Below are 23,316 nucleotides of genomic sequence, written 5' to 3'. Positions count from 1 at the left end.
CTGTCGTCCCTTTTTCCTCCTGCCCCCAATCCCTCCCAGCATCAGAGTCTTTTCCAATGAGTCAACTCTTCGCACGAGGTGGCCAAAGTACTGGAGTTTCAGCTTTAGCATCATTCCTTCCAAAGAACACCCAGGGCTGATCTCCTTTAGAATGGACTGGTTGGCTCTCCTTGCAGTCCAAGGGACTCACAAGAGTCTTCTCCAACACCACAGTTCAAAAGTATCAATTCTTCGGTGCTCAGCTTTCTTCACAGTCCAACTCTCACATCCATACATGACCACAGGAAAAACCATAGCCTTGACTAGATGGACCTTTGTTGGCAAAGTAATGTCTCTGCTTTTGAATATACTATCTAGGTTGGTCATAACTTTCCTTCCAAGGAGTAAGCATCTTTTAATTTCATGGCTTCAGTCACCATCTGCAGTGATTTTGGAGCCCCCAAAAATAAAGTCTGCCACTGTTTCCACTGTTTCCTCATCTATTTGCCATGAAGTGATGGGACCGGATGCCATGATCTTCGTTTTCTGAATGTTGAGTTTTAGTAACAATAAAACATCCTTAGTGTTGGGCATTTGGAGATCAGGAAAATACCACAAGCCTAAGGAAAGACAAAACAAACTGAAAGAAAGTAAAATAAAAATTATTTGAAGTTTTACTACATAAGTACCCTATTATGGGTAGGTCCTTCAAATAATTATACCATTAAATTATAACTACTTATTAATATTCCCTCAATGATATGAACTTATTTTATAAATATATACACACAGGTTCAGATGGCTTTGGATTTTATATTCTGTTCTGTTGTCTCTTGTCCCCTCAGCTACATTCTATTACCATTATTTTAGCTATGAAACAAGTTTGGTGCTCAGTTGCTTCAGTTGTGTCCAACTCTTGTGACACTGTGAACTGTAGCCTGCCAGGGTCCTCAGTCCATAGGATTCTCCAGACCAGAATATTGAGTGGGTTGCCATGGCCTCCTTTGGGGCAGCTACCTGACACAGGGATCGAACCCCTGTCTCCTCTGCTAAGCTACGTGGGAAGCCTGTATAACAAGTTTTGACTTCGATTTTTATAAGCTCTCTAACATTCTTCTCTTTCAATATTTTCTTGTCTATTATCTGTGTTATGTAAGAGAAATTTTTGATTCAAAAATATCAAGTTAAATATGTATGACTGAGTTCACCTGTTCAAACTATCACAATGTTGTTAATCGGCTATGCTGCTGCTAAGTTGCTTCAGTCGTGTCTGACTCTATGCGACCCCATAGACGGCAGCCCACCAGGCTCCCCTGTCCCTGGGATTCTCCAGGCAAGAACACTGGAGTGGGTTGCCATTTCCTTCTCCAGGGCATGAAAGTGAAAAGTGAAAGTGAAGTCGCTCAGTCGTGTCCGACTCTTAGCGACCCCATGGACTGCAGCCTACCAGGCTCCTCCGTCCATGAGATTTTCCAGGCAAGAGTACTGGAGTGGGGTGCCATTGCCTTCTCCGTAATCGGCTATATCCCAATACAAAATAAAAAGTTAAAAACAATTGTCTACAAAAAAAAACTCAAGTTAAAAATATCCTTTCAGATTTTGATTGGCATTGCTTTAAATATAAAAATTAATTGGTTAGCATTTACCTGTTAACCATAATTGAGTCTTTTTATCCAGGTAAATGACACCAGTCAAATAGATAAATGATGCCAGTCAAATCTTATATCCCTGAGCTAAGTTTTGTAGATTTCTTCATAGAGATCATACACTTTATTTCTCATCTATTTCTAGATGTTTTACATGTTTTGGGAGCTGTGGTATATAGGATCATTTCCCATTATGTTTCCCCAATGGTAACTCCTTATGTTATATATGGCTCATAATTGGCAATGTCACCAAAATGCTTCATTATTTCTAGTTAATTCTAATTCATTTCTTGGGCTATATAATGATATTCTCCAATTTTTTCTTTTTCTTTTTTAAATTATTCTTTTTAACTCAATTTAATATTTTTTTTCCTGAATTCTTTAATATTTTTTGTTTCCCTGACATTATTTTATTTGTCTGGTGCATCTTTGTCCAAAAATGAAGACAACAGATAAACATGATAGATCTTCAAGTGCTAAGAGAATGTATCACCCCTGTCTGAGAGGCAGCCTAATCAAACTTACATGTTCAGATACCATATATGGGCTGGGCTTGATCATGATGGTGGCACTTAATACACTTTTATAGGCAAGTTGATTAACTGATTTATGCCTCAGTTTTGTAATCTATAAAATGGGGATGTTTTGAGGATTTAAATGAATAACAATATAAAATGCCTTTGGTAGTGCCTAGAGCATACTAGGCTTCTCTGATAGCTCAGTTGGTAAAGAGTCCATCTGCAATGCAGGACACTTGGGTTTGATTCCGGGGTCGGGAAAATCTGATGGAGAAGGGATCAGGCTACCCACTTCAGTATTCTTGGGCTTCCCTTGTGGCTCAGCTGGTAAAGAATCTGCCTGCAATGCCAGAGACTGGGGTTCAATCACTGGGTTGGGACGATCCCCTGGAGAAGGCAAAGGCTACCCACTCCAGTATTCTGGCCTAGAGAATTCCATGGACTGTATAGTCCATGGGGTTGCAAAGAGCTGGGCATGACTGAGCTACTTTCACTTCAGAGCGTACTAAGCACTATACAAGTATTTGCTGGTATTGTTATTATTCTTATTTCAAAATTTTGGGAATAATTTCAATTTTAGTTAGTTCAGTTCAGTCGCTCAGTTGTGTCTGACTCTTTGTGACCCCATGGGGTGCAGCACGCCAGGCCTCCCTGTCCATCACCAACTCTCGGAGTTCACTCAAACTCATGTCCATTGTTTCGGTGATGACATCCAACCATTTCATCCTCTGTCATCCCCTTCTCCTCCTGCCTTCAATCTTCCCCAGCATCAGGGTCTTTTAAAAATGAGTCAGTTCTTTACATTATTATCTAAATTTTAATTTAGATTTGTCTTTTAAAATGTATTTTTTTCCCTTTGAACACTTATTTGCATATTTTGATATATTTTGTACTAACAAACGTGATTTGATTTATGAAAATCTTTTCTTCTGTTCCTTTTCCTTTTTGTATTTTGAAACCTTGTCTTTTTCTAATATGATATAAATGATTTCTTGTGCAAAAGTGGAAGACAGAGGGCATCAGAAGGGTTTCATGTCTGGTCATTCCTTTATAGTGTTCTCAGCCCACAAAATCTTGTCCATTAGACCAGAGACTTTGCTAGGTGTCCAGAGTCCTCACGGCTATCACATCAGAAACCACCCCTCTCCTACTGACATTTTTTCCTCCTAAGTTTGATTAGTAATAAAGTGCTTAATTCTTATTTGTTGTCTGTTTTATCTTGTTAAGAAGACAAAGTTTAAGTAGGAACTAAAATCATTTAGCGGCCTAATGTGCTGATCAAGGCAAAATTCTTGTTACTGATCAGAGTATTATTTTGTAAAATTAGCTGATGCTTGTTCTTTCATCATTCTTCCAACATAAGATTAAAAAATAAAAATAACTTATTTTAAGGGAAGCTTTTCATACAGTATTAGATAATTTCATATCATTTGTTTAGATTTCTTCTTTAATAAAATATATTATCTGTATATTATATATTCCATACTTGTATCATTTTGACCATTTTAATACTTTTATCCTTTTCTTCTTTGGTCTTGGCTAGGTTTATAAGTTTGTCTTTTGCATAACTTACTAGATTTTCTGCAGTTTAGGGTCTGACAGTTATAAATTTTAGTGCAATTTTAAATTCTATTGTCATTCTTTATTTCCTCCCTACATTATTTTAGTGAGTCCATCAATTATCTTTTTTTTAGTGTAATTTTTTTATCTTAGTTCATCTTTACCCATTTTGTTCAGAGAGTGCAAAGTGTTTTATTTAATTTCTTAGAGAACATAGATTAATGTTGTCTAAAATTTACTTATGTTTCTTGCCATAGTAACATTAAAATATTCTCTTTACCTCTTACATGCTGTATTTATTTCCCTATGTAGGATATAATATCTTTATGGGTATCATTTCATCTTTATTATTGTATATTCTTTTTTATAATTATACGTTCTTAAATGAAAAAAATTTATTCTGATCTTGTATTTGGCAGTAAATAGCTTTTTGGTTTTTTTTTTAATATTCTTTTAAGATGTTAGGATCCTTTTCTAAAAGCTGTGGTTGAATGGTGGGTAGGGTAAATTTATATCAGTGACCCAGCAGTTTGGAAGAAGTTGGAGGAATGGGACACCTAAAGCCAGGAAGTTTCCTCTGCATGGTTTATTCTCTGTTCATGGGGAAACTGCTCTGCTGTGGATGAGCTTACTGTAACCAGTTTCTTTACCCCCTGGCTTCCCCTCAGAAATACTGTTTGGCTCTGTCAGACCTCTTTCCTGTAGCTCCTGCCTGCTGTTTCAGGCAAATCCCCTACTTCAATGGGAGAGTCAGGTTCCTAACTCATTTCATCTACCAAAATAAACTCCAGATGGATTAAAGATTTACATGTAAAAAATTATAAAACTATTATTACTTGAAAAAATATGGTAAAATATTTATGTACACTTTGGGTAGCAGTGTACATTTTAAGTCCAATACAAGGGCAAATTAAATTACTGATAGATTTAACTATTTAAAAATGTATAACATCGGTATATGAGGAAGCTCGCTCCATATACACTATTTATGGCAAATAAAAATATTTATAACATGATTTGATTGTCAAAGCATGAATCCTTATGTATGAAGAATTTTTGCAAATTAATAAGAAAAATGTGAAAATTCTAATAGAAAACCACACAACATTAAAAGACAGTTTTGGGCTTCCCTTGTGGCTCAGCCGGTAAAGAATCTGCCTGTAATGCCGGAAACCTGGGTTCGATCCCTTTGTTGGGAAAATCCCCTGGAGAAGGGAAAGGATACCTACTCCAGTATTCTGGTCTAGAGAATTCCATGGACCGTTTAGCCCATGGGATCACAAAGAGTCAGACACGACTGAGTGGCTTTCACTTTCACTTCAAAGTTGAGTTCAATTCAGTCGCTCAGTCTTGTCTGACTCTTTGCGACCCCATGGACTGGGGCATGACAGGCCTCCCTGTCCATCACCAACTGCCAGAGTTTACTCAAACTCATGTCCATTGAGTTGGTGATGCCATCCAACCATTTCATTCTCTGTCGTCCCCTTCTCCTCCTGCCCTCAATCTTTCCCAGCATCAGGGTCTTCTCAAATGAGTCAGTTCTTTGCATCAGGTGGCCAAAGTATTGGAGTTTCAGCTCCAACATCAGTCCTTCCAATGAGTATTCAGGACTGATTTCCTTTAGGATGGACTGGTTGGATCTCGCTGCAGTCCAAGGGACTCTCAAGAGTCTTCTCCAACACCACAGTTCAAAAGCATCAATTCTTTGGCACTGAGCTTTCGTTATAGTCCAACTCTCACATCCATACATGACCACTGGAAAAACCATAGCCTTGAGTAGACAGACTTTTGTTGGCAAAGTAATATCTCTGCTTTTTAATATCCTGTCCATGTTGTTCATAACTTTTCTTCCAAGGAATGAGCGTCTTTTTATATCATGGCTGAAGTCACCATCTGCAGTGATTTGGAGCCCCCCAAAAAATAAAGTCTGCGACTGTTTCCCCTGTTTCTCCATCTATTTGCCATGAATTGATGGGATTTAGTTTTCTGAATGTTGAGCTTTAAGCCAACATTTTCACTCTTCTCTTTCACTTTCATCAAGAGGCTCTTTAGTTCTTCTTCACTTTCTGCCATAAGGGTGGTGTCATCTGCATATCTGAGGTTATTATTTCTCCTGGCAGTCTTGATTCCAGCTTGTGCTTCATCCAGCTCAGGATTTCTCATGATGTACTCTGCATATAAGTTAAATAAGCAGGGTGACAATATTCAGCCTTGACGTACTCCTTTTCCTGTTTGGAACCAGTCTGTTGTTCCATATCCAATTCTAACTGTTGCTTCCTGACTTGCATACAGATTTCTCAAGAAGCAGGTCAGGTGGTCTGGCATTCCCATCTTTTAAAGAATTTTCCACAGTTTATTGTGATCCACATAGTCAAAGGCTTTGGCATAGTCAATAAAGCAGAAATAGATGTTTTTCTGGAACTCTCTTGCTTTTTCCATTATCCAGCGGATGTTGGCAATTTGATCTCTGGTTCCTCTGCCTTTTCTAAAACCAGCTTGAACATCTGGAAGTTCACAGTTTACGAATTGTTGAAGCCCAGCTTGTAGAATTTTGAGAAGTAGTTTGCTACTGTGTGAGATATGTGCAATTGTGCAGTAGTTTGAGAATTTTTTGGCATTGCCTTTCTTAGGGGTTGGAATGAAAACTGACCATTTCCAGTCCTGTGGCCACTGCTGAGTTTTCCAGATTTGCTGACATATTGAGTGCAGCACTTTCACAGCATCATGTTTTAGGATTTGAAATAGCTCAACTGGAATTCCATCACCTCCACTAGCTTTGTTTGTAGTGATGCTTCCTAAGGTCCACCTGACTTCACATTCCAGGATGTCTGGCTCTAGGTGAGTGATCACACCATCATGATTATCTGGGTTGTCAAGATCTTTTTTGTACAGTTCTTCTGTATATTCTTGCCACCTCTTCTTAATATCTTCAAAAGACAGTTCATAAAGAAGAAAGTACAAATAGCTAAGAACATGAAAGAGACATTCAATGTCATTAATAATCAAATAGATGTAAATCACAGCAACAAATTTAATTTTCTTTATTATATTGATAAATGTAATAAAATATATTTATACTGATTTGGTACATTATGGAAATTTCTCTTTCAAATACATTCTTTTTAATCATTGAATAATAATTCATGGTTTGGATGTAACCTGATTTATCTCCCTGTCCATGGATAGTATATTGTTTCATTTTTTGCCACTATAATAAATGCTGCCATAAACATTCTTTTATATGTGAATAAACTGTAGCTATTATATCTACAGGATGTGAAAATGAAATGTGAACGTGAGAGTCACTGAGTCGTGTATGACTCTTTGTGACCCCATGGACTATACAGTCCATGAATTCTCCAGGCTGGAAAACTGGAGTGGGTAGCTTTTCCCTCCTCTGTGGGATTGTTCCTAGACCAGGGACTGAACCCAGTCTTCTGGCATTGCAGGCAGATTCTTTACCAGCTGAGCCACAAGGGAATCTCAAGAATACTGGAGTGGGTAGCTTATCCCTTCTCCAGGGGATCTTCCTGACTGAGGAATTGAACTGGGGTCTCCTGGATTGCAGGTGGATTCTTTACCAAGTGAACTATGAGGGAAGCTTCAGAATTGCCATAACTAACGGAAGATCAGCCCTGGAATTTCTTTGGAGGGAATGATGCTGAAGCTGAAACTCCAGTACTTTGGCCACCTCATGCGAAGAGCTGACTTATTAGAAAAGACTCTGATGCTGGGAGGGATTGGGGGCAGGAGGAGAAGGGGACCACAGAGGATGAGATGGCTGGATGGCATCACTGACTCGATGGACGTGAGTCTGAGTGAACTCCGGGAGTTGGTGATGGACAGGGAGGCCTGGCGTGCTGCGATTCACGGGGTCGCAAAGAGTCGGACACGACTGAGCGACTGAACTGAACTCAACTGAATTGAACAGTGTTGTAACTATTCCCGGTGAACAGCCATGGGATTGAGTCATATGTATACATGTATCCATTCTCTCCCAAACTCGCCTCCAACTAGGCTCCCACATTGAGCAGAGTTTCTTGTGGTATACAGTTGGTTATCCTTGTTGGTTATCCATTAAAAAAATTTTTTTTTAACTGCAAATAATTGGTTTACAACTGTGTTGGTTTCTGCCATACATCAACATAAATCAACTATAAATATACATATGTCCTCTCCCTCTTGAACGTCCCAGCTACCCCATCCCATGGCTGATTCCCATCCCACCTCTCTAGGTTGTCACAGAGCACTGTGTTTAAGCTTCCTATGTCCTATGTACAGCAAATTCCCACTATATCCATTTTAAATTTATCAGTGTGTACATGTCCATTCCAAATTCCCTAACTATCCCTTTCCCCCATTCTTCCCCCTAGCAACCATAAGTTTGTTGTCTAAGTCTTTGAATCTCTTTCTGTTTTGTAAGTAAGCTCATTTGTATGATTTCTTTTTAGATTTCACATTTAAGGGATGTCATACAATATTTCTCCTTCTCTGTCTGACTTACTTCACTCAGTATGACAATCTCTGGTTCCACCCATATTGCTGCAAATTGCATTATTTCATTCTTTTTAAAGGCTGAGTAATATTCCAAGAAATGCTATTTTAATAGCCCTCTCACACTTGCTGAATTTGACTCTCTTTTTATATGTTTCTTGGATATTTTCTTTTACTATGCATATACTTTTTATTAGCCCCTATATTTTCTTTATCAATATGTAAAACCTCTTCAGTGAATAATATTTTTGCAATCCATTTTTCATCTTTAACTATGTTTTTATTTTTTATACAGTCAAGTGTGTCTGATTTTTCTTCTAGACTTTTTGAGTTTTCTACCTTTGATTAAAAAGGCCCTGATTAAAAGGTCTCCCTAACATTTATTTTCCTAAATTTTATTCTATTTTTATTTCTACAATTCTACCTTTAGTCCATATGAAATATGTTTCTCTATATGATGAGAACTAATGTCCAACTTAATTTGCTTACAAATAGATAGTTTGACAACATTTTGAATAGGTTTTTTTTAAACTGAATAAAATTCTGTGTTAATCAGCTTCTTATATATATTGGAAACTACTACTGACTCTCTTTCATTACACTAAATTATTTGTGTATTTTTTGTTTAATTAAGATGATGTTTTAGTAAGTTTTAATAGATGGTTAAGTAAGTCCTGAGCATATAACTATTTTCATATTTTTTCTCTTCTTATACATTTATTTTCCATATGAATATCAAAACATTCAACCTAATTTAAAATTATTTTAATTCAAACAGATTGTTTTCAAAGTGTATACTTTTATAGTATTTGGATTTTATAGATTTTATTATAGTATAATAAAATCTTTCTAAGGATATCATTTGCCTACCTATTAGTTCAAATCTTTTGTACTTAAGAGTAAAATTTGTAACTACATAGGTTTTTTTCCTTTTGTGAATAGAAGTTTTTTTTTGTTTTAATATCTGAATGGTGCTTGTTTGGTATAAAATGTTGGTTCTCTGTATAGCATATCTAGTCACCTTATCAAATTAACCTGAGTTGTAGTAGCTTTATTTTTAGGGTCTTTTGAATTTTCTGGGTATAAAATATATGACTAAATATCATTTTGACTAAATGATACTTTGAATAGATATTTGACTAAATATCTATTATGATATTTACTTTTTAATCTTCATTTTGTCATTTCAATAATTTTATTTAAAAAAATTTTTGCTTTTGTGTGGAATATTATTGCTTTACAATGCTGTGTTATAAGAATTTTATGTAAATAGAATCATATAGTATGTAGCTTCCAGAATTGCCTTTTTCATTATACATAATATCTTAGTGATTGATTCAAGTTACTGTACCTATCTATACTTTATTCCTTTTTATTTCTGAGTAGTATTCCATGGAGTGAGTACACCACAATTCTTTTTAAACCATTCACCCATTGAAGGACATTTGTGTTGCTTCTAGTTTTTGGCTATTATCAGTAAAGCTGATAAGAAGCATTTGTACAGATTTCTTTGTGAACTTGAGTGTTGTTTCTTAGGGGTAAATATCCAGAAGTTCAGTTGTTAGGTTGTTTTGTAATGGTATGCCTGGTTTTGTAAGAAATGGCCAAACTATTTTCCAGAGTGACTGTATCATTTTACTTTCCTACAAACAGTGGTATGAGTGACCTAGAATCCCTGCCTTCTTCCCAGCGTTTGGTGTTAGCATCAATTTAAAAAGTTTAGCTTTTCTGATAGATAACTCATTGTGGTTTTAATTATCACTTCTGTAGTCACTAATGATGTTGGTCATCTTTTCATATGTTTGTTTGCCATATGTAGATCTCCTGTAATGTCCTTTGCTCATTTTCTTGTTGGATTGTGTGAATTAACTTTTTTTTTTCTTTTTTACTGTTGACTTTTGAGAGTTCTTTATATATGCTGCATACTAAGCCTTTGCTAGATACGTAGTTTGCAAATGTTTTCTCATACTTTTTAGTTTGCCTTTTTATTCTTTTTTTTTTCCAATATGCCTTTTTATTCTTTAAGCAGGGTCTTTCTTAAAGCAAAAGCTTTTAATTTTGAGGTAATTTTATCAATATTTTATAGATTCTAATTTTGGTGCCAAGTCCTAGATCTGAAAGGTTTATGTTCTGCTATTTTTTATAAGTTTTGTTTTTATATTTTAGTCTGTGATCCATTTTGAGTTAATTTTTATATAAAGTGTGAGTTTCTTTCTTTCTTTCTATTTTTTGACCTATGGATATCTAATTGTACTTTTGCTAAATGAGCTACTATTATTCCACCATTGAATTGCTCTTGTACTTTTCCCCAAAAGTCATTTGAATGTTACCAGCCACTCAATATTGTTTTAGCTCCATTCTTATTTTGGAGTGCATGTATTATTGCCTTGCCATGTTCCTGACTCACTTTTATTGCATATTTTTACTACTAGCTTCTTAAGTGGTCCATTCTCTTCTTTTCCTAATATGATGTGTTTGGAAGACTAATGAGATTGGAACAGTTGAAAGTTTTGGTCAGGCATAGGCCACTGGCTGGCCTCTGGATGATCTGTTCTGGTCAAGTGTCACTTTCTAACTCCCCCCAACTATGGTTAAGAGGGGGACCATGTTCTAGAGGACTAGGACACTTAAGGGACAGGGGTTATAAGCAAGCAGATTGTAGTAAGTGAGCTGTGATCTGGTTAGGCAGTGACAGCATTATTAAATATTATCTGTCAATAACCAAGAGGTTCTTTAAATGAAAAGCATCATCTTTTTTCATTTTCTCATTTGTGAAACAGAGGAAGGGACATTTTTACATTTGCTCTCTGAGTGTTGGATAACTTAACCCTGAGGTAGTGAAAAGAAATTACAATGCCTTATTATGCACTGGAACCCATAAAGTGTAATACTTTTCTAACCAGAATTTTAATATTCACCAGGGTCTTGAAATAATGCTTTATTCTTTGTCTTGCTCCCTGCCTACAGTAGAGTGCTAGAAACATATTTGGAAGTTATTATGACGAGAGATGTAATTTTAAAGAAGAATATCAGTGTAAAGTATGTTAACTAAGTTTTTTGGTGTAATAAGATGCAGCAGAATCATAAAGGAATGTGTTCATTTATGGAGCAGTGAGTTCCTGTTACATGGAACAGAAGGCAAAGTTCATGTTTACTATTGCAAATGGATATCGTAAATGGATAGTTCTTCATGGATTTTGTTGATTGAATTTCTTTGGCTGATGACAAAGGTACTAAAAACTAATGCAAAGAGAGATCTGATAGCAGGAATTTAATTTTTTTTTTGTTTACCTAATTATCCACTTTTGTATATTGCTAGCCAACTCTAAGCCTATAGACAGAATCCCCAATATACTCATGAATCCCCTGATTTATTACAGAAAGGGAAAATATAATTTTGGCCTGAATTTGAAGAGAAGTGAGGAGAGTTATAATTTTTAGTCAGTAAAGATCTACTTTCCCCTGATTTTTTTCTGGCCTCAAAGATATACTAAGTTCAGTTTGTATTTTGGGTAGCTCTCACTTCACATTTTTCCTTTTCTGATATCTGTAGGAGGAAAGGAGGAATTGATTCAAGAGCTTGGATGTCTCCTTGTCAATTTACAGTCTGGAGCCACTGTTGAGGTCTGCTGCCAAGAGGCATATGGGGAAGGAGAGGAGTTGAGGGACTGAGATCTTAGATCTGTCTACTCATTGTCTTTGGTGGTCATCTCGGACGAGTAGCCTGGTCTGCTTCATTGTTTAATCTGCAGTGTGCAAAAAGAGTTAATGAAAGAGCTGTATTATTTAATACCATTTCCATGCCAGTGGCTTCATTAATCAGTTTCCAGTTATTGTTCCATATACTTCTTGCAGCATGGGCTTCCCTGGTGGCTCAGAAGGTAAAGAATCAGCCTGCAACGCAGGAGACCACAGTTTGATTCCTGGGTAGGGACATTCCCCTGGAGAAGGGATAGGCTACCTGTTCCAGTATTCCTGGGCTTTTCTGGTGGCTCAGAAGGTAAAGAATCTTCCTATAATGCAGGAGACCCCAGTTTGATTCTTGGGTTGGGAAGGTCCCCTAGAGGAGGGCATGGCAACCCACTCCAGTATTTTTGCCTGGAGAATCCCCATGGACAGAGGAGCCTGGAGGGCTATAGTCCATAGGGTCTCAATGAATTGGACATATTCAGCGGCTCAGCACAGCACAGGTACCATGATAAAGTTGTAGAAGGCTGCTATGGGCATATATGGTCTGCAGGGAGATCAAAGAACTTTAGGGAAATCAGATGCTGAGATGAATTTTGAAACATGAGAAAGAGTTAATAAATCAAGAGGGTAGGGAAAGGGTATTCTGTTGACAAATAATAGTGTTCTGTGAAGTTATGTGGGTGGGTAACTGCTGCTGCTGCTAAGTCGCTTCAGTCGTGTCCGACTCTGTGTGACCCCAGAGACAGCAGCCCACCAGGCTCCCTTGTCCCTGGGATTCTCCAGGCAAGAACACTGGAGTGGGTTGCCATTTCCTTCTCCAATGCATGAAAGTGAAAAGTGAAAGTGAAGTCATTCAGTCATGTCCAACTCCTAGCGACCCCATGGACTGCAGCCTACCAGGCTCCTCTATCCATGGGATTTTCCAGGCAAGAGTACTGGAGTGGGGTGCCATTGCTTTCTCCAGGGTAGGTAACTAGATGGGGTGAATTGCTGCTCCTAACTGTGATGAAGGTTTCTTGAGACCTTTCTTGAGGTTTCTTGAGATGAAAAATGAAGGAATAAAAGTCAACAGATTATGTCAACTGCTTTTTCCAAAGATTACATCTTACATACATTGCTATGTAGAATATAGATAAATAGTGAAAACCTACTGTAGAGCACAGGGAAAGAAAAGAAGGTGCACTCTGTAGGACATCCATTATGTTAACCTTAAAAGTACAATCCAATATATACTTTAGGTGCATAAAAATACTGTTTGATCCCACTTATGCAAGTCTACTAGAGTAAACAAATTCATAGATTTATAAAGTTCATTGGTGGATGCCAGGGGTCAGGCGGGAGTGGGAGAGGGAGGAATGGGACTTAGTGTTTAATGGGGACAGAGTTTCAGTTTAGGAAGGTGAGAAATTCAGGAGATAGATGATGGTGAGTGTTGTACAGTAATGTGAATGTACTTAATGCACAGTTAAATATTGTTAAAATAGTATGTTTTATATTATGTGACTTTTACCACAATTCAGTTCAGTTCAGTTCAGTTCAGTCGCTCAGTCTTGTCCGACTCTGCGACCCCATGAATCGCAGCACACCAGGCCTCCCTGTCCATCACCATCTCCCAGGGTTCACACAAACTCACGTCCATTGAGTCGGTGATGCCATCCAGCCATCTCATCCTCTGTCGTCCCCTTCTCCTCCTGCCCCCAATCCCTCCCAACATCAAAGTCTTTTCCAATGAGTCAACTCTTTGCATGAGGTGGCCAAAGTACTGGAGTTTCAGCTTTAGCATCATTCCTTCCAAAGAACACCCAGGGCTGATCTCCTTCAGAATGGACTGGTTGGATCTCTTTGCAGTCCAAGGGACTGTCAAGAGTCTTCTCCAACACCACAGTTCAAAAGCATCAATTCTTCGGTGCTTAGCTTTCTTCACAGTCCAACTCTTACATCCATACATGACCACAGGAAAAACCATAGCCTTGACTAGATGGATAAAAACATTAAAAAAAAAAAAAGGCAATTAAGACAGACAGATGCCCACAGTAACTGATTTTGAATCTAAGGTCAGTGTTTCACTTTCCCAGTTGAGAACAGATAAGTCAATTGAAATGCATTCTAGGAGAGGGATAAATTAGCTTGGGATTAGTATACACACGTACACACGTGTGCGTGCACACACACACACACACACACACACACACACACACACTACCATATATAAAATAGATAACCAAGAGGGACCTACTGTATAGCACAGGGAGCTCTACTCACTATCCTGTAATAACATATATGGGAAAATAATCTGAAAAATAATGAATTCATGTACTTATATAACTGAATCACTATGCTGTATACCTGAAACACACAACATTGGAAATCAACTATACTCCAGTTAAATTGAAAAAAAAAAAAAAGGATCATGTCTGTATGTTTCATCTGAATTCTCTAAGTACAGTCGGGGAAATTCTTTTACTGGCTGTTTGTGCTGCTGTGATTTGCGTCACCACTTTCATGGACACAACCCTACTTTGTTATCTTATTTTCACTTGCCTGGACCATTATACAAGCACACCCTTTCCTCTTTCCAGTTACCCCACTCCAGTATATACTCTCTTGAACCTCAAAGAAGAGGTTTGATCAGGTCTCTCTCCTGCTCATGAGTTTACACAAGCTCTGTAAAGTTTATTCATTAAAACCCAGCTTCCTTAACCTGGAGGCTGTTAAAGGATCAAAGCCATTTTTTTTTTTTTTTTTCTGACTGTAGCTTCAGTATTTCCTTTATCGATCTTGACCAGATCAGCTGCCTGGACACTTTAACAGAATTCAGGCTCACCATTCCTCTGCCTCCAGTCTGGAAGGATGATTGACCCTAATGCCTTGTGCCTGCTGATATGCTTTGTCATCTGTCCTTCAACAAATATTTACTGATTACCTACTGTCTGCTGGGCACTGGAGACTTAGTGCTGGGCCAAACAGTAGATATGACTCTGCTTTCTAAGGAGGTCAGGAAATGCTTCTTTGAGAATTCCCCAAGGCATGCCGCCATCCCTAAGACTGTGTACTAGCTCTGAATTGCAACTAATTCACAGAATATGGCAGGTCTTTCTGAATAGTTGTTAGAAAAGGGCTTTTTCTTCTAGGCTTGGGCCTTTAGTCTTGCCCCAGGTCTTTTCCTTAGATATTAAAATCTCGACCAGGTTTTGGTGATCTAGTGTCTAATATTTGAATTCTAATACCTACCGCTTGTGTTATTTGTTCCTTTATCAAGACCAAGTCTAGGTGATCTGAGGAACTAAGAACTCTTTGTATGTTTTCGTTTGATTCCTAGATGTCAGTGAATACAGTTAAAATGTATTCAAAAGCATCTAACTTAGTCTTAAATATACAATATACACACAATATGATAAGGGCAAGTAGGAGCAGTAGAAATATGTTGTGTGGTTCATGTGGCAGTGTTTTGTTAGTATTAAGAATGGTGTGTAATTAAAATTTTAATAAATAAATTATTTATTTGCTGGTATTTTTTTAGTAGTTAGTATGTGGCAGGCCCCATGCTAAAAGTTACCATATGTATTACCTCATGTAACAATTTAAACCTTGGGAAAAACTGTCAACACACCTTTCATTGATCACATATAACACTTCCTTGGGCTTTTCACAGTTTGGACTTTGGTTTCTTATTCAGACTTACTTTCCACGCTCTTTGAACCCTTGTGACAAACATATTCCTGGCCATCTTGTGTATTGTATTAGCATATTTTTTTCCTTTCTCTAGAATTCATTCTTTTCAAAATCCCATACTTGTGATTCTTATCTCTTCAAGATACTCCAGTCAGTCTATACTGAATATGATTTTTGGCCCTGTTCTTAAATAAAGTAGATGTTCAGCAAATATTAAACATCAGATGCTTTGGGTAGATTTGCTAACATCTCATTTATGCTAGGAAGACATTCTGTAACAGCCAAATAATCAATGAGATTTAAGATGGTTCATTGCTCTTCATCCTGCCATCTTAAAGAACTAACCAGAGTGAAACAAACATCCTCTCTAAATCATATAATCATTAAGAATCACTAGTACTTATTTTGAGAACTTCCAATGATTTAAGAAGATTTTAAATTGTGTTTGAATAAAGCAGGTTCTAAGAAGTCTAGTATATAGCTGTTTGCACCACTAGGTACTCAATTTTTTTAATGAATGGATCCTATGAGATAGATACTATTATTATCATTTTAAAAATGGGATGCCTGAGACACCAAGAAGTTAGATACCTTGCCTGGGTGGTACAAAATAGCAAGCAACAGAGCTGACACCTTAACTGATATGTCTTTGAGGCTTGGCAATATTTCCAACTCTGTCAATAGTTAATCCAGATAAAATCGTAAATGGAGTATCATTTTATATTCAATTTCATTATTACTCGTTTTCATGTTACCCATCTAGGAATACTTAGACTCCCAAATATTGTGATTAGTGACTGTAGAAAAATATTAATGTCACTGCTGATGCATGTCATATCTGGTAAAAAAGTACATGTTAAAGTGCCTAAAATCACAGGTTATTTTGTAGAAAAAATAGGACTAAATTTATTTAAAAACAAACTTTCAAAATATGTTTATAAATCTGCTAAAAGCTTTGCTTGAACTTTACAGTGCCTTCTCCTCAGAATAATTGAAAAAAAATATTAAAAACTTCTTCTAAATGGTCAACAGTTGCTGTTTTTTTCACTTTTTAAAATGTTACTAAGAACACATATGCCAGATTTCATTTAACTGCATTTTTATAGTTCAGTCATTAACCTACTGAAAAAAAGTAGCTTAAATGGAAACACTGACATAAACCTTATTACACTGGCTCCAATGTGTTGCTATCATAAAGTATCCATCTTCTATATGTGTATGTTTTCATAGGATACTATTGAAAAGGTAATGGAAAATTAATGTTGCAATGGAGAATTTGATTCTTTGTATATATATTTAAACACTCTAGCACAGTGTATGTTTACAACATCAAGCAGTTTATTTGGAATTAAGGTTTATCATAAATTTTATGATATTTAAAACATATTTTACAACTGGCCATATATTATTTCTGCTCCCTATTTTGAAGTTTATCTCATTTCTTTGACAAAATATTTGTTATGCGTCTCTCCTTGGACTGGTACCATACTATTTATAATGTCTTCAATAAGAAAAATAAGTCTTAGGTGATCAATAACACTATCCCTTACAGATCATTTTTCTGATTAAATTTGAAAATATACTCTGCCATGGTGGGATAGTGTGTCAAATGGTAGAAATAACTGAGCATGAAATAATTTAAAAGATATCATCATTGAAAGGTAGCCTTACTGCTTATGGAAATGTAAATTGATGCTGAAGCTGAAGCTCCATTACTTTGGCCATCTGATGTGAAGAGCTGACTCACTGGAAAAGACCCTGATGCTGGGAAAGATTGAAGGCAGGAGGAGAAGGTGACGGCAGAGGACCAGATGGTTGGATGGCATCACCAACTCAATGGACATGCGTTTGAGCAAACTCTGGGATATGGTGAAGGACAGGGAAGCCTGGCGTGCTGCAGTCCATGGGGTCACAAACAGTTGGACAAGACTGAGCAACTGAACAAATAACAGCAGACGCTATGGAGAATAGTATGGAAATTTCTTAAAAAGCTAAAATAGAGTTACCATATGATCCAGCAACCCTACTCCTGGGTATGTGGCTCTAATTTGAAAAGATATATGCACCCCAATGTTCATAGCACCACTGTTTATAATAGCCAAGACATGAAAGTAACCTAAATGTCCATCAATAGACGAATGAATAAAGATGATGTGTACATATACAATGGAATATTACTAAGCCATAAAAAAGAATGAAATAATGTTATTTGAAGCAAGACAGATGGACCTAGAAGTTATTATTACTTACTAAGTGAAGTAAGTCAGATAGAGAAAAATATCATGATATCACTTATATATACATATATATATATGTATATGTTCTTTTTCATGTTCTTTTCCATTAAGTTTATTACAAGATATTGAATAAAGTTCTCTGTGTTATATAGTAAGTCCTTGTTGTTCATATATTTTATATATAGTAGTGTGAAATGTTAATCCCAAATCCAAATTTAACCCTCTCACCCTTTCCCCTTTTGTAACTATAAATTTGTTCTTTATGTCTATTTCTGTTTTGTAAAAACATTCATTTATATCATTATTTTAGAGAACAGTGAAAAAGCCAGCTTAAAACTCAACATTCAAAAAACGAAGATCATGGCATCTGGTCCCATCATTTCATGGCAAATGGAGAAACAATGGAAACAGTGACAGACTTTATTTTCTTGGGCTCCAAAATCACTGTGGATGGTGACTGCAGCTATGAAATTAAAAGATGCTTGCTCCTTGGAAGAAAAGTTATAACAAACCTAGACAGTGTATTAAAAAACAGAGACAGTACTTTGCCAACAAAAGTCTGTATAGTCAAATCTATGGTTTTTCCAGTAGTCATGTACAGATGTGAGAGTTGGATCATAAAGAATGCTGAGTGCTGAAGAATTAATGCTTTTGAACTGTGGTGTTGGAGAAGACTCTTGAGAGTCCCTTGAACTGCAAGGAGATCAAACCAGTCAAACCTAAAGGAAATCAACCCTGAATATTCATTGGAAGGACTGATGCTGAAGCTGAAGCTCTAGTACTTTGGCCACCTGATGCAAAAACCGACTCATTGGAAAAGACCCTGATCCTGGGAAAGATTGAAGGCTGGAGGAGAAGGGGACAACAGAGGACAAGATGGTTGGATGGCATCACCGACTCAATGGACATGAGTTCAAGCAAACTCTGGAAGATGGAGAAGAACAAGGAACCTGCGATGCTGCAGTCCATGGGGTCACAAAGAGTCGGACATGACTGAATGATTGAACAACAAAACAATATATATGTGTGTGTATCCCTTGTGGCTCAGCTGGTAAAGAATCTACCTGCAACGTGGGAGACCTGAGTTTGATTCCTGGGTTGGGAAGATCCCCTGGAGAAGGGAAAGGCTACCCACTCCAGTATTCTGGCCCAGAGAATTCCATGGACTGTATAGTCCATGGGGTCATAAAGAGTCAGACATGACTGAGTGACTTTCACTTTCATATATGTATGAATCACTTTATTGTATACCTGAAACATTGTATATCAACTATACGTCAATAAAAAGTCAAACACACATTAAAAATAGTTATCATCCACCTCTTCCTCCTTGTCCTCATGGCATAATCAGAGAAACTTGCCTATGTAGTTTTCATAGAGAAGGGAATCAAGGCTATAGGAGTGTGGGAACATCTGCAAGCCTGTAAGGTAATTTCTTTTTATACATACTTGATAGAGGTGTAGATGTGTGGAACAGTAGTAAATATGGAAGAATTTTGTGATTTGAGACTATAATAAATGTCTTGTCGATCTAATCATCTTACCTATCAATTTGTGAATCTTGAGAAGAAATGAGTACTTTTCCTCTAGACCTAGAGCTTCTACCACATTGTAGGCAATTTTCAAGAAGGGGGTTGAGAGCATTGATGTTTTGAAGCTGTGTACCTGTTGACAGATTACCTATCTATGCTTCAGCTTTCATCCTGGTAAAATGGAGATAATATAATAGTAGTATCTAGCTAAAAAGGTTGCTGGGAGGCTTACAAGAGTCATTACATAATAAGAATTCAATAAATTTTACTATTATTATTATTTAAATAGCAAGAAGATTTAAGTTAGTTTGAGAAGAGTGGCAAAGCAGAGCCAAATAATCTTGGGTTCTTGTCTTGGTTTCTTATTTGTGTTCAGCAAAGCTGTTGTACTCTCTGAGACCTGATTTTTCTTATAAGTAAAGTGGGGGAATAGTCATACATATTTTGCAGGCTTGTTGAAAGAATATTATGAATGTAAATTACCATGCAAAGAGTCAGACCCAATACTGAGTGCTTGATGAATGAGGCCATTATAATTATTTACCAAAAAAAAAAAAAAACCCCCACACATAATCAGATTGAGTGCCTAAGGACACTATGTCTTAACAAAGTAGCATTACTTTACTCAGGAACATAAAGAACAAAGGTTAGTGTTCTCCAGAATTCATGTAGTTGACATTACCTCTCAGCCAAAAGAAATATATTGCAGAGAAAGTGGTTGTAAATGCTATGTTCTATTTATACATGATGAGGGTGTTGTGAACTCTGGAGCCACATTTTAAATATCTTGTGTGTGAGGGCTTTCTTGTTTCTTACCTTATAAAATTTTCTTGTTTTAAATGTCTCGAAGTGCATGTAAACATATATAAGCTAGTCCCAAACACTCATAATAAAATAAGCAACATCTTCTCGACCAGACCATTTTCTTTCTTTTTCACTGTTTTATTGTAATCCTCCTATCAGGATTTCGTGTTTGATCTTAAAATCACAGAATTTAATAGCTGGAAGGGATCAGTCTAACACCCTAAATTTGTTTGTCAGGGATCTATGACCTGACAAGTTGAAGTGATTGCCTAAGGCCATATAGTAAGTTAGTAGCAGAATTCTGGTCTTTTGTATCAAAGACAACATTCAGGGGTGAGAAATGACACTGGATCAGGACAGAATTTAAGCTTTTATTATTTAGGAGTGGTGGTACTGGGGCCCTACAAAGTGTAGTCCGCATATGTGTATGACATTCAGCATATAGCTGAAAGAAAAGATTGGATAAGGCTGGTGCTGGGGACCCTTATCTGGTGGCAGAGGCTGACCCATACATTCTAAAGCATCTTATGATCTCAGTTATGGTCAGGTAATATTATCTGGAGAAGGCAATGGCACCCCACTCCAGTACTCTTGCCTGGAAAATCCCATGGATGAAGGAGCCTGGTAGGCTGCAGTCCATGGGGTCGCTAAGAGTCGGACACAACTGAGCGACTTCCCTTTCACTTTTCACTTTCATGCATTGGAGAAAGAAGTGGCAACCCACTCCAGTGTTCTTGCCTGGAGAGTCCCAGGGATGGGGTAGCCTGGTGGGCTGCCGTCTATGGGGTCACGCAGAGTCGGACACTACTGAAGCAACTTAGCAAACAAACAAATATTATCTAAGGGCTTTCCATGTGGTACTAGTAGTAAAGAAAACACCTGCCAATGCAGGAAACATAAGAAAGATGGGTTTGATCCCGGAGTTGGGAGGATCCCCTGGAGGAGGGCATGGCAACCCACTCCAGCATTCTTGCCTGGAAAATTCCATGGTCAGAGAAGCCTGGCGGGCTATATCCATGAGGTCACAAAGACTCGGACACTGCTCAAGTGACTTAGCACACATGTAGCATGCAATATTATCTAAGGATGTCAGGTTGAACCACAAAGGTAAGCATCAGGTAAATATCTCAGCAGTGGGCTGTGAAAAGAAGAGAAGCGAAAAGCAAAGGAGAAAAGGCAAGATATACCCATTTGAATGCAGAGTTACAAAGAATAGCAAGGAGAGATAAGAAAGCCTTCCTCAGCAATCAGTGCAAAGAAATAGAGGAAAACAATAGAATGGGAAAGACTAGAGATTTCTTCAAGAAAATTAGAGAAACCAAGGGAACATTTCATGCAAAGATGGGCTTAATAAAGGACAGAAATGGTATGGACCTAACAGAAGCAGAAGACATTAAGAAGAGGTGACAAGAATACACAGAAGAACTGTACAAAAAAGATCTTCATGACCCAGATAATCACAGTGATGTGATCAGTCAGACTCACCTAGAGCCAGACATCCTGGAATGTGAAGTTAAGTGGGCCTTAGGAAGCATCACTACGAACAAAGTTAGTGGAGGTGATGGAATTCCAGTTGAGCTATTTCAAATCCTAAAACATGATGCTGTGAAAGTGCTGCACTCAATACGTCAGCAAATTTGGAAAAGTCAGCAGTGGGCCACAGGACTGGAAAAGGGCAGTTTTCATTCCAGTCCCAAGAAAGGCAATGCCAAAGAATGCTCAAACTACCACACAACTGTACTCATCTCACAGGCTAGTAAAGTAATGCTCAAAATTCTCCAAGCCAGGCTTCAGCAATACATGAACTGTGAACTTCCAGATGTTAAAGCTGGTTTTAGAAAAGGCAGAGGAACCAGAGATCAAATTGCCAACATCCGCTGGATCATTGACAAAGCAAAAGAGTTTCAGAAAAACATCTATTTCTGCTTTATTGACTATGCCAAAGCCTTTGACTATGTGGATCACAATAAACTGTGTAAAATTCTGAAGGAGATGGGAATACCAAGCCACCTGACCTCCCTCTTGAGAAACCTATATGCAGGTCAGGAAGCAACAGTTAGAACTGGACATGGAACAACAGACTGGTTCCAAACAGGAAAAGGAGTACATCAAGGCTGAATATTGTCACCCTGCTTATTTAACTAATATGCAAAGTGCATCATGAGAAATGCTGGGCTGGAATAAGCACAAGCTGGAATCAAGATTGCTGGGAGAAATATTAATAACCTCAGATATGCAGATGACAACACCCTTATGGCAGAAAGTGAAGAAGAACTAAAGAGCCTCTTGATGAAAGTGAGTAGTAAACAGTAAAGAGTAGTCTTCACTAAAATCCCAAGTGATCAGGCTCTTTGAAGCGTGATATCTGTTACAGGGAGAAAATTCTATCCCTTGCAAAAGTGCTTAGAAAACTTACTAGGTTAGTAGGTTCTCAGAGTCCTATCAAAGTCACTCTCAATTTAGGATAATATTCTAGTCTGAAAGATAAAAGGGATACTTAGTAGAGAAATTGAGGCAGAAACAGATTCCCCGAGCAGGACAACAAGGTGGGTATTTAGTATTTTTAAGGAATGCAGCATAGGGAATATTGTGCTTTCCTGTGTTTGCAAGTGAGCCGGGTACATCTCAGACCCAGGATATTCAGAGTATAAGACAAATTTCACTGACTGTCCTGACTAGATTCAAAGATCATTGGTGGCCTTCCCTCCTGGTTAGTATCTATTGTTATTAGCTACTTTAAAACTTACTCATGGTTAGTAAACATCTTCTTTTAGCTATGGCATTTTCTAAAGACTTTTTTTTATTGTTGTTGTTTTTGTCTTTGCTGTTCCAAAATCAATTTTTAATTGATACGATGAGTGCCTATGGCTTTATTCACATTTTGGTTTTAGAATGCTGCTCCACGTGTCAATAAGACCATTTAATAATTTGAACTCCCGAAAGACAGAAGACATTTCAGTTCTATTAGCCCTCTTGTTTCTCCCTTTATCCACAAGATCATAAGCTTTTATGTTGGACTTTTGAGAGTATATTATTCATATTTGTCTCCCCATGCCTAATATAGTATTCAGAAGTTATGATAGGTGAATGTTAGACAGGTACTGAATGAATGAATGTTGGTGGCTTGAATAAATATTCTGGGACAAACAATAACTTATTAACTTTTGGATGTTTTGTGGCATGT

The 23,316-nt window shown here is 37.3% G+C and overlaps 1 protein-coding gene and 1 long non-coding RNA gene across 15 annotated transcripts in view; both read left to right on the top strand.

Annotated features, from left to right (window-relative positions):
- LOC132345172 (uncharacterized) overlaps positions 1-20,242 on the top strand; it is a 61,344-nt gene extending 41,102 nt beyond the window's left edge. Inside the window, exon 2 of the long non-coding RNA XR_009494332.1 lies at positions 18,107-20,242. This is a non-coding gene — a long non-coding RNA (uncharacterized lncRNA). The remainder of the gene's footprint in view (positions 1-18,106) is intronic.
- Positions 1-23,316, top strand: part of SUGCT (succinyl-CoA:glutarate-CoA transferase) — an 875,539-nt gene that overhangs the window by 239,428 nt on the left and 612,795 nt on the right.

This window comes from Bos taurus, chromosome 4 (genome assembly GCF_002263795.3).
Source record: "Bos taurus isolate L1 Dominette 01449 registration number 42190680 breed Hereford chromosome 4, ARS-UCD2.0, whole genome shotgun sequence".
Taxonomy (NCBI): Eukaryota; Metazoa; Chordata; class Mammalia; order Artiodactyla; family Bovidae; genus Bos; species Bos taurus.
The sequence above is the reverse complement of the archived record's forward strand: the minus strand, read 5'-3'. Positions and strand labels throughout refer to the sequence as shown.